At 37.5% G+C, this 10,214-nt stretch overlaps 1 pseudogene; it reads left to right on the top strand.

Moving 5' to 3' along the window:
* Positions 1-7,110: 7,110 nt before the first annotated feature.
* LOC102484788 (transcription factor Spi-C-like) lies at positions 7,111-8,948 on the top strand (annotated as a pseudogene).
* The last annotated feature ends 1,266 nt before the right edge of the window (positions 8,949-10,214 follow it).

Genomic DNA, 10,214 nt, shown 5'->3' with positions numbered 1-10,214 from the left:
ACACCCTCCACAGTGTCTGGTCATGTTGCAACCTCCTTCCTCTCGTCTCCCACCCTGTCGGATCCAGACATTTGTGCCCACCATACTACAGGCAGACCAGACCTAGGATTCCAACCAACCGCCATGCAGGACCCAGTTTCTTCTGAGCAGCACTTTACCACTGTGCCACAAAGCCCACTCCAGTACATTTAACTGAACATTAAATACAGCTACAAAACCCAGAGCATAACAAACTTAATTTAATGAGGGGATAGAGCTTTGAAAATTACTTACAGGATTTCAAATTGTTAGCTCAAAAAAACCTCTCTGAATTTTTAAAAAATGCGTTTCCCCATTGCTTTTCTCAGGCAAAATTTTATGCATGGGGAACTTCTTTAATTAAATAAGATATTCTATAAGATTTCCAACCATTGTTTATTTGACTAAGCTACTGGAGTACTTCAGAACATTCAGGAAAAATGCACTTAATGTATAAGTTTATTTTATGCAAAAATTTTTGGAATTAATGCAATAGTTTTTTCATAATAATCACTATCCATGAACTTTTTGAAGTTTTCTCATATATCAAATATGGGGAAATTTACACCTGAAGCAATTTTTAACAAAATGAAAGAAACTCTGAGTGAGTTTTGAAAATATTTTTTCTATAGCCAGAGCCATGATAGCATACATTTATTCATAGTATTACTTGGCAGGCTGAGGCCACATGGGAGGCCTGGATCTGATTCTTGTACCACCCCCAAAACTGAGACTTTATTCCAGCTACTCAGGAGGCTTGGGCAGGAGTTCACAATATATAAGACCCTGTGTTTGGAAAAAAAAAAAAAAAAGAAAATAACTTTTCTCCTGCTTTCTCTTTTTACCAGAATCTCTCTCTCTCTCTCTCTTTATTTTTAATCTTTAATCTTGTTCATCTGGATTTTATAATATATTCCCCCATTTTCTTTTTAGTCTTTATTTTTCCTCTGCACCCTCAGCCTCCTGAAATGTCTTGAGCCTTGGTGATTTATTAAGGGATTATCAGATATTTTTTCAGTCTGGCGTCTGGCTTGACTTTTCTATCTTCTGTGATATTTTACACCTTTTTAGGTCTATGATTCACTTGTAGACTTTTGTCTGATAGAGATGGAAATAGTTCATTTCCAGGGGAAGAGGTAACCCTACATGTTATATTGCATGGCCTTGTTGGATGTTAACCACTTTTGTATTAAACTGAGCAGTCTTATCCTAAAGTTGTCAATTTACACGTGGTTTTTCAAATGCTATCTGAAGCTGAAATGACGTCTTTTCAAACTCATTAGTGAGTGACTTGGGTGAAATATTTGATGCATTAATTTTATGTTCCCATGGCAGTCATGATTTTCATTTAAAAAGTTGGACTTTAAAATTGAGAACTTTTTCCATAACATGAGCTGAAGTCCCTTTATGAGTCCAAAATTTTTCACTGCATTCGTTTATTTCTCATGATCAAATCATCTATTTTTCTTTTATGGCCATCGATGTAATATACTTCATAGATCTCATTGTTTTATCTACTCAAAACCCCAAGCCAGACATTTGCTAAATGAGGGTTACTGCCACATTTGCCTGCTGGCACTAAATCTCCTCTTTCTTATTTCTTTAGCTTTCATTTTTATTTTATTTATATATATTTATTTATTTATTTATTTTGTAGTTATGCGATCTATTTGATAAACTGCCTTATTCATTTCATCTTACTGATTGGTTATGGTTACTTATCTGAATTAACAAAAAAACATATTTTAATAGAAAAAATATAAACAGGTAAATCAATCTACAGATAGAAAGGTATATAAATAAAAGGATATTTAGACCTCATCTCCAGTGCTTTAATTATATCTGTCTCTCTGGTGAGCGCATACACCCTATATCGAAAAATCTCAAAATCAGGACCAGCAGTTGGCATAATGGCTATGTTGCTGGACTCCCATATAGTCGACCACTGTTTGAGTCCCAGACCCGGTGGTTTAACTCACGTTGGGCACGTGTATGTGCATGCCCAAGATCCTGAGAGGAGAATGGAGAACGGATTATGGCGTGGCCATCCCCCCTAGGGGGTGGTGATTTCTCACTTTCTGTATTTCTGTCTTCTCTGTATTTCCAGTGAGCACACATGCCCTATAGCAAAAACCTCTCCAAAAACGTACTGAGGATTCTAAAGCACTAATTTTAGATCTTGTATCATTTTTACTATTGGATTTATTTTAAGAATGATGATTAAAGAACAATCTTACTCCTGGTTAATCCTTTACTAAATTTTATTTTGTATATGTGTAAGGAAAAGAAAGTTTATTAAGTAAAAGTGAAAGTACACTTTCGAGAGATAGGACCAGGCCTGAGCGGACAGAGAAGGAATGGCTTGAAAGGTCACTTTCCAGGCTTGCTTTCTTTTTCTTTTTTTTTTTTTCTTTCTTTCTCTTTTCCTTTTTATTTTATTTTTTTTATTTTGCTATAGGCCACATGTGCTTGCTAGAGACAGTGAGGAAGAGAGAGAAAAAATGAGAAAGAACCCGCCATGGGAGATGGTGATACCAAAATCCCTTCACCTCCATTTCTTACTCCTTTTGAAATTTTGGGCATGCGTGCACACTCACCTGGCATGATTTTTCAAGCCACCAGGTCCCGTACTCAAACTGCTCAGTCAGCCTTTATGGATCTAGCCATCTCAACCCTCACAGCGCCAGCTGGCCCTATATGGTACATATTAAGATTGTAAACACAAAAGTTATTGAGACATGTTGCTGAATATTTAATAGTTACAGAGGGTTTGCATATTCAGAAAGAAGAAAATATGTATCTGTTTTTAATAGTTTACACCAACCACTAGTAATTCTCCCCTACATTCAAGAGTATTTCCTCCTGTCTTGGAAGGGACAGGAGGAAGTTAAAATTGAGCTCTTTTTTTTTTCAGCAAAGAAAGAATAAAAGCTACAATTCAAATACACTATTTTTAGCTAAAATTAAAATACTATATTTTTAGCTAAAATGCAAATACACTATTTTTAACAGAAAAAAAGCTGTTTGAATTATCTTTTTTTATTTTTGGAGGTTTTGCTATAGGGCGTGTGCCCTTCCCAGAAAGACAGAGAGAGACAGGGAGACAGAAAGCAAGAAATCACCCCCCACAGTGGATGGCCACTCTGCAATCCCTTCTCCTCCATTCTCCTCCCGGGATCTTGGGCACACACGTACACGCAACTGGTGTAAGTTTAAGCCACCAGGTCTGGGACTCGAACCGTGGTCGGCTACATGAGACCTAGCCATTATGCTAACTGCTGGTCCCAGTACTAGTTTTGTTGTCTTTGTTGTTTGTCTTTTCTTTGTTCCTTTGTTGTTGTTGTTGTTGGAAAGTACATGTATTCCCTACAAAGAGATAGAGAGGAGAGAAGAGAAAGCACTCCCTGCTGGAAATGATCACATCACAATTCCACATCCCTCCTTGTAAGATCTTGAGCATGCGCACACAAGTGCCTGGCATGTGTCTCAAGCCACCATGTCCAGGACTCTAACTATGTGGTGAGCCATGTGGGTTCTGGCTGTCTCAACCACAAGGCCACAGATTTGGCCAGTGCTTTATTTTTATTGGTTTCTCTCACCATATGATGTAACGTTGAGCCAGAATTAGGGCCTCAGGAATGGAAGAGGCTATTATCAAAGAGAGTATTTTCCATAGTTGAAAATTAATCCTTTCTGACCAGGAAGATTTGAAAATATAAGGATAAGTGGATTAAGGGTAAGGAGCGAGATGCCAAGAAACTCTTGAACCAGTCATCTGGAAGCAGAGCTGCCCAGGGCGAAGAGGAGGGCTCGATGCCTGGAGGGAATGGCAGGCCCTGGAGTCAGTGGCAATTCCTGTTGGGCAAATACCCAATGACTAGAGACCTGTGGAATCGATAATAATGGGAATGAGCAAAATGGGCTTTGGACATTTCAGCCAGAGTTCCGCTGAAAACGATAAAAAGCTTTTCTTTCTCCCTCTATTACATCATCAGAGAAACTCACATTTTCGCTTGCATCAGCCTCAAAAGGGACACTGAAAGGGAAAAAACAGGGACCAGCAGATGGTGTAATGGTTATGTTGCTGGACTCCCAGGTAGTTGACTGTGGTTTGAGTCCTGGACCCAGTGTCTTAAAACTCAAGCTGGGCGCGTGTGCATGCATGGCCAGCCCCCTGAGGGATGCGGGGGAAATTTCTCTCAACTTTCTGTCTCTCTGGTGAGCATACATGCCCTATAGCAAAAATCTCTCCACAAAAAAAGAAAATAAGAAAGGCTGGGGTGGATGACACCCGTCTGGAGGTTGAATTTTGCCGCTACTCTTTGGAGACAAACAGCACTGAATTCTTTCCCTTCCGCTTGGACACTCTTCCTCAAACAGTTCCATGACTTTTCTATCTTTTCTTCCCTCTCTGCTATCTCAGGTAGGACTATGTCCCATTGTCTCCATATTTCAGGTCACTGTTATCTTAAAAGCCCCCGTCCCCATCTACCAGCTTTCTATTCTTTTCCATGGTTCAGTTTACTCATAATTGTCTGATATTTATATAAGTTCAGTACTTATCCTGTTTTTTTTTTTGTTTGTTTTGTGTTTGCTATGTTTTGTTTTTAAAATATAAGCTCAGTAAGTCACAGGCTTTGTTTTTTGTGACTCCTAAAATAGAACCTGGCACACAGTAAGTGCTCAAAAACATTCTCAAAACGGATACATTAATAAACAAAGAGACACGAGACAGGTATTTGAATATTTAGAAGCTAATTCTTCTTAGGCTCTTAACTAATGCTTGTGAAGAAAATCAAATAGTTTACAGAAAATAAATTTACTATTTGTTCTTTGCACAAATGCGATCTAATATGCAAATATGTTAGTCACATGACTATGAATGCATTCACAGTATATGAGTAGAGAGAGAAAGAAAAATTCAAAGATTCATAGAGCGTTTTTATTATTTATTTTTAATTTTTGCTTAGGGCATGTGTGCCAGAGAGAGAGAGAGAGAGGAGAAAGTGGAAAATCACTCCCCAGGGAGGATGACCACACCACAATCCCTTTTCCTCCATTCTTCTCTTGGGATTTTGGGCATGCACATGCTCGCATGATTTTTAAGCTGCTGTGTCTAACTAAGACTTGGCTGTTCTGTAGGCCATGTGGGATCCAGTTGCCTTGACCCTCACACCACCTTCTGGCTCCTCTACTAAATATTAGATTGCCGGGAAAATCATGACATAATTTTTCTATGTCTCTATGCAAAATGCATCATGACTTTCCTGACAACCCATAATTTTAGAGGTAAGAGGTTGAGTAAAGACCACCTACTTTGATACCGCAATCTCTCTTTAGGACATAATTATAATTAAAAATTAATTCTTGCTTTTTACCACAATATTTTCATGAGGAATTTTTTTTCTTAAAAAATGTATGCAACATAGCATGAAGAGTAAAAAATTACATTTATGTATCAACATATACAGGAATACTGTATCATTTTGTATACTTATCAGTGTAACATGCAAAGAGAATACATTCAGGAAATACATTGTCAATAAGCATACAACTTAAAATTTTTAACATTCTTTTTTTTGAGAGTTTTTCTTAGTTTTTTCTTTTTTGCTATAGGTCACATGTACTTGCTGAAGAGACAGAAAGACAGAAAGTGAGAAATCCTCCCCCAGGAGGGCTCCATTCTCCCCTCAGAATTTTGGGCACACACGCACATGCGCCAGGCGTGAGTTTTATTTTAAACTGCTGAATCCAGAACTCAAACTGTGCTCAGCCATGTGGGAGTCCTGTGATGTAACCATTGTGCCATCTCTCGGTCCCAAAACATTCTACAGTATCCTGGTCAACAGATATTTTGGCAAGAGTAGCTCACAGTGACTCCTATTCGTTGATAATAAATAGTACTTACATTCAAATAAGAATTAGCTTGCCTAAATCCTAGTTTTCTCATTACTCAAAAGAAAATATTAATATATGACTGGTATGTTTGCCTCTCCGAATGAATGGCATTATGTAGGCAAAGGATTTGGTCTATGTCAGGTACTCAGAAAGGGCTTGATGCACTGTAGATAACTTTTTGCTGTTGTTTATTGTTTGCATGGCACAGATATGAAGAGTTTTATTAAGTTAAAACAGACAATAGAGAAACATAGGGTAGACATATAAATTCATTACCTTATGTATAGCTTATGCTGGACAAAAATAATTTGCATGCCTCATGACTAAATAGAGAAGGATCTCATCTTCATAATTCTTACATATTCATAGGAATAAGGTGGGAAAAGGGGAATCTATATGAATTCGTGAGAATGGAATTTTCCTTGTTCAGAAATGTCTGGTTAGACTGTGCCAATATTCAGAACACAGCTGCTGGTATCTCAAGCCAATTCACATCTATTAGCAAGTTTTTAACTAAATTCAAAATGGGGGGTAAATGAGTTCCCAGAGCCATTTGCATCTTCCACTACCTCTTAGGACTTGAAATTTGTTAAGTATTATTTCTGTGTGTTCTACTGATATTTTGTTGCTAGGACTTCCACAAACAATAAAGAGAATCATTAGATTTTGAGTCACAGAAAATTGCAGAATTTGAGGTCGATAATTTGTTATTGTGTGATTATTATTCAAATGGAGCTGCAGTTGAGTTTGTGTTTTTTCTTAAGCATCTTATGATCATCACAAATACATATTTCTTTAAGAAACCCAGATGTAGTTGAATAATAATATCTAGCCATAATAATTCTCTCTTTACACAGCTTGAAGCCAATCCAGGTTCCTTGGTAGGGTTCTGTTATTAAGAATTATATTATTTAAAAGGCAACCACATTTAAACTGCTGTTGAAATGTTTCTATTGTACTTTTAAAGAAAAATAAGTCTTCAAGTTTAGCTACCGACTGACTTTCAAAAAAGTCGGTTTAAAATGTACAGAATTTGAAGGTGTACTTTTATTAAGTTTTATATAAATGAAATATTCTTAGGAATGTTTTCATTATACTGCTCTCTTATAATTACAGTAATGAAAAAGGAAAAACTATATAACAGAGACATCAGGGAAGAGTTCTGAGGATAAACATTGTTTCATTGGGAAAGTCATGACATATTTTCCTGTTTTTCTATGTGAAATTGAATCATGACTTTCCCAAAGACACAATAGCTTGTGTCAAAATAATGAGATCGGGATAGCGAACATTTTGGGTGACAAACAGTCATTCATATCAATAAGCGAAGAGAATAATGCATTCACTCTACATATGGTGAGACTATATGCCAAACTATCATTTTTAACTTCTGATAAAATAAATATTTGAGAAGATCATTGTAATTATTATGTTATTATTTTCTCAGAAGAAAATAAAAGCATTGTATGAAATTCTGGTACGTATTGATTTTCACAAATCTGTTTTCAAGTACATTGAAATATAGAATTGATAATAGGGGAAAAATTTATATTTCTGCCATATTCTTTTGTCTATAGAATTTCAAACATTTGAATCACATCTATTGGTTCATTTATTGGCCTTTACAGTTCAATAACTTTACATTCTGAAATTATTTTACTTTGCCAATGCTTAATAGACAAGTGTGGCTTTTTTGTACTATTTTTCTTTATATAAATAGAAACAAGGGCTCAAAATGACAGAATGGAGGCAGTGGGTCATGTGGAAACCAGCCACCTTAATCACCATCCTTGCCTTAGGTTGGCCCTAGACTAGAATTAATCACATAAAATTCTTGGGAGCCTGCCATGGACTACATAGGCTGGATTGCATTTTATGTAATACAAAGTCACATTTCAGGGGAAACAAGCATGTCTTCCACCAGAGTCTCGGAAGGCTGTATAGCACCAAAAATTTTGATAAAATCCTACTGTTTTAAGGAAGATCTGTGCTCAGAGTCATCAGTTTATCAATGAAGCATGACGTGTTGATCAAGACAAGCTGGGTTGAACATTTGAAGACACTTTTAAAGTATTGAGGCAACATGTAACTAGAGACTTTCAGTGGTCACCAGGTTACAGATTACTGGCTTTCATCAACCCTTATTCTCATATCAGAGGAAATTCCAACTGCTGTGGAGTGTTGCCTATAGAAGAACCTTTCTACAACTGGAGAATGCTAATAAACAGTGCTGCAGGCTTCTGTTTTGAAGAAAATATTCATCCATCTCTTCAGAATGTAACTGAAAACCAGTGAGTAACATCTGCCTTTTTCCAGCAAAAGAAGGAAGAAGCTCTGACTGACTGAATAACTTCATGAATCCCAGTATAATCCCAAAATGGCATCGTGGATTCAGTGGGTACATAGAACCAAATGCATCTTCCAGTTTGTAACAAAAAACAAAGAACTTGCTGAACTCTGGAGAAAAAGAAAAGGCAACTGGAAGATCATGACTTACCAGAAAATGGCCAGGGAACTGAGGAATTGTGGAATACTGGAGAAATCACTAAAACCCGGAGAAAGTTAACCTCGTAGTTCTATAGAATGGAGGCCATTCTCCAAAGATCCTCTTTTTTTTCCCCCCTTGGGGAAATAATTGTTCTGTTCTCAATATGTACAACCAAATCAAGGACATCACAGTTTAGGGAACCAGCAGTTAGCGTAATGGCTATGTCGCTGGACTCCCACGTAGTCAACCGCTGTTCGTATCCCGGACGTGGTGGCTTAGAACTCATGCCAGCCGCGTGTACGTGCATGCCCAAGATCCCAAGAGGAGAATGGAGGAGAAGGGATTGCGGCGTGGCCATTTCCCCTGCGGGGTGACTTTTCGCTTTCTGTCTCTATGTCTCTTTCTGTCTCTCTCTGTCTGGCGAGCGCACGTGCCCTATAGCGAAAACCTCTCCAAAAAAAAAGATCGCAGTTTAAATGAATGGCATGCAAATTATTATGACACATATTCCAATTACCATGAGCGAAGTCATCCTGATTGTTAAACACACACGTTATGGTTTCCTGTCATCAGAAGTCCTTACGAGATGGGAATTTTTTCCTCTTAAAGCAAATAATGAAGGTTAAGAGAGAGAGAACTCAGTTAATTTCATTGCTGCTATATTTTTATCAAAACAGCACAAAATCTACACTAGCTTGGTAAGTTTTCCTAATGAACAACTATTATTTCAAATGATCCAGCTCCACTAGAAAGTATGGACTACATACTCTTGCTTTCTACATTCTGTTCATCCACCTTACTCTAGATTAACAATCACCGGTACAGGTGATAAGATTTATATATTGATTTAAATTTTTTCTGTCATATAATCAGTTGAAAAATAACTCTAACTGGGACCAGCAGTTGGCATAATGGCTATGTCGCTGGACTCCCATGTAGTCAACCATGGTTCGAGTCCCAGATCCGGTGGCTTAAACTCACACCAGGTGTGTGTGAGTGCATGCCCAGGATCCCGAGAGGAGAATGGAAGTGAAGGGACTGTGGCATGACCATCCCCCTGGGGGGTGATTTCTTGCTTTCTGTCTCTCTGTCTTTCTGGCGAGCGCATGTGCCCGATAGCAAAATCCTTTCCAAAAAAAGGGAAAAAGAAAAATAACTCTAACATGTTTGATGGCTTTAAAAAAAAAGTCATTTCCAAAAAAAGTTTGCATATGATAGTGTTCATGTTGAAATATGTTTATGGCTTTAAAAACATCAGTAGATGTCCTGAAATCATATTTTCTTTGCACTTCCACTCATGTTCTGTAATTCTGTAAAGAGATCATGGTCTAAGGAAAATGCCAGCTTTCTTAAAGTTAATAAAACTCTCAAGCACACACCCCCCACCCAACCCCCCCAAAAAAAAATACAAAAAATACACAATGTAAAGAGCTTGGCTTTAGAATATTAAATATTCTATCAACTGGCTTTAAATTACAGTTCAGCATAGTTTCTAAAACATAAGTTAATGTACATGCACAGGTTTCCTTTTTCTTTTTCTTTTCTTTTTTTTTTTGAGACTTTTTTTTTAGAGAGGTATTTTTGATATAGAGTGTGTGCATTTGTCAGAGAGATACAGAGAGCTATCACTCCCCATGCAGGAAGACCATGCTGCAAACCTTTTCCTCCATTCTCCTCTCAGGATTTTGAATACCTATGCACACATGCCTCGCATGAGTTTTAAACTGCTGGGACCAGGGCTCCAACTGTAATTGACTACATGGAAGTCCAGTGACGTAACCATTATACCATCTGCTGGTCCTGAGAATTG

This window comes from Tupaia chinensis, unplaced genomic scaffold (assembly GCF_000334495.1).
Source record: "Tupaia chinensis unplaced genomic scaffold, TupChi_1.0 Scaffold000002_1, whole genome shotgun sequence".
NCBI lineage: Eukaryota > Metazoa > Chordata > Mammalia > Scandentia > Tupaiidae > Tupaia > Tupaia belangeri.
The sequence above is the reverse complement of the archived record's forward strand: the minus strand, read 5'-3'. Positions and strand labels throughout refer to the sequence as shown.